Below are 2591 nucleotides of genomic sequence, written 5' to 3'. Positions count from 1 at the left end.
TGAGAGCAAATTTTTATCCCTCACACATCAGATAGAGCACTAATCTCTAAGGTATATAAAGAACACAAAAAGCTAAACACAGAAAAAACAAATAACCCAATCAACAAATAGGCCAAGGACCTGAATAGACACTTCTTAGAAGAGGATATACAATCAATCAACAAATATATCTCTAGCAATCAGAGAAATGAAAATCAAAACTACTCTAAGATATCATTTCACTCCAGTCAGAATGGCAGCTATTATGAAGACAAACAACAATAAATGTTGGTGAGGATGGCGGGGAGGGGGGCTGGGAGGTACACTCATACATTGCTGGTGGGACTGCAAATTGGTGCAGCCAATTTGGAAAGCAGTATGGAGATTCCTTGGAAATCTGGGAATGGAACCACCATTTGACCCAGTTAATCATCTCCTCGGACTATACCCAAAGGACTTAAAAACAGCGTGCTATAGGGACACAGCCACATCAATGTTTATAGCACCACAATTCACAATAGCTAAACTATGGAGCCAATCTAGATGCCCTTCAGTGGATGAATGGATTAAAAAATGTTATAGATGTAAATGCATATATACACAATGGAATTTTACTCAGCATTAAAAAAGAACTAAATCATGGCATTTGCAGGTAAATGGATGGCGTTGGAGAAGATAATGCTAAGTTAAGTTAGCCAATTCCCAAAAAACAAATGCCAAATGTTTTCTCTGATATAAGGAGGCTGACTCATAGTGGGGTAGGGAGGGGGAGCATGGGAGGAATAGATTAATTCTAGATAGGGAAGAGGGGTAGAAGGGTAAGGGAGGGGGCAAGGGATTAGCAAGGATGGTGGAATGTGGTGGTCATCATTATATAAAGTAACTGTATGAAGACTTGAATTGGGTATCAACATACTTTATATACAAACAGAGATATGAGAAATTGTGGTATATATGTGTATTAAGAATTGTAATGCAAAAAAAGTACATGTATAAAGAAAGGCATGAATTGGCATGAACATACTTTATATATAGAGATATGAAAAATTGTGCTATATATATGTAATAAGAATTGTAATACATTCCACTGCTGTCGTGTATGTAAAAAAAATAAAATCAATAAAAGATAGAGAGAGAGAGAGAGAGAGAGAGAGAGAGAGAAAGAGAGATTGAGATTGTGAAAGGTCAGATTCCTGAGCTCCCTTTTCCCAGAAGGGTTTTCTAAGTCTCCATTTCTTCACTTATTATGATATGCTCTTGAAGATTTAACTAATTATTACTAGGTGTGTTGAAAGTATGGGAGGAGCTATTTAACTTAATGTAACCCCGTGTTTCCTAAGTTAAACTGGGCATTCCATACTATCACTATCCCTGTGCCCCGATCTGACACGCATACTAGTGCATACAGGTGCACGTGTGCATCAACGTTATTCAGATGGCATTCTTGGGTGATGCTCTCTTAGACTATAACAAAGAAAGTTGATTAAACAAATTCTGAACATAGTTGAATATTTCTTTGAGGATTTTTAGGGTGCTAGTAGTTATCTTTTGACCTCTGAACAAATGGAAACTAATCATAGTCTGAATCATGTTTAAAATATTGTAAAGACATTAATGGAGCCGCATATAGAACTAGGCATATAGTAAATACTCTAGACTGATTGAATTACCGAATTTATAGAAACTCTTGGGGCCTCAGTTTTCTATACTTAGAGAGGTTAGATTAGGTGATCTCTGATCTCACTTAATGAATATCTAGCATTCTTTTTTTTTTTTTTTTTGCCAAGCACTGAGACAGGAGGAGTGGGCCCCTCCCCCAACAACTCGCTATTCAGTAGAAACAGGCAATTAACAAATAAGTCTGGTACCATGTGATATTGTTACAAGAGGTACATACTAAGTATTATGGAAGTAAAGAGAAGGGTTGGGTCTTAAAAACTGGGTAAGAGTTCATTGGGATGAGAAGATACAGGTAAAAGTCTATAGAGTCCTAAAGCACTGAAATTTTCAGACCCTCCTAGGACTAAGTTCTTTGACTGTATAATGTTGTGGCAACTTGCATAATGCAAATTTATACTTCACAACTCAGAGTTCCATATGTTAGATCTCCTTTACTGTGGTTTCCCTGTGAGGCAATATTCTGAAAATTAAGAAAATTAAGAGTTACTTGATAATAGTAATGAATCCCACTTCCCTTCAAGACAGAAGCCAGGAAGTCCAGCCAGTGGCTGAGCCGTTCTTGTCCTGCCCATGGTTCCTAGGCTGCTCATTTCTGTCCTTTGAGTACAAGGTCTGGTCAGCTCAGGAGGGTCTCTCCAGATCCTATTGTCTCAGGCACCTGTGTGTGTGCGTGTGTGTGTGTGCATGTGTGTGCGTGCGTGTGTGTTGTGTATGTGTGTGTGTGTGTGTGTGTGATACTGGGGATAGAACCCAGATCCTTGCACACAGTAAGCACATGCTTTACCAGTGAGTTCGCCCCTCCCCTCCCCCATTCTTTCAGACCATTTTGAATTGGGTTCTATAGCTCCCCAGGTCTTGTTGCAGCTTCTAGGGTTCTGTGGCAAGTTCTAATAATGTAGCCTACTGGAGTGTGTGTGGGGTGGGGGGAGAGA

This window comes from Marmota flaviventris, chromosome 14, assembly GCF_047511675.1.
Source record: "Marmota flaviventris isolate mMarFla1 chromosome 14, mMarFla1.hap1, whole genome shotgun sequence".
NCBI lineage: Eukaryota > Metazoa > Chordata > Mammalia > Rodentia > Sciuridae > Marmota > Marmota flaviventris.
Note: the sequence above shows the minus strand (reverse complement) of the source record.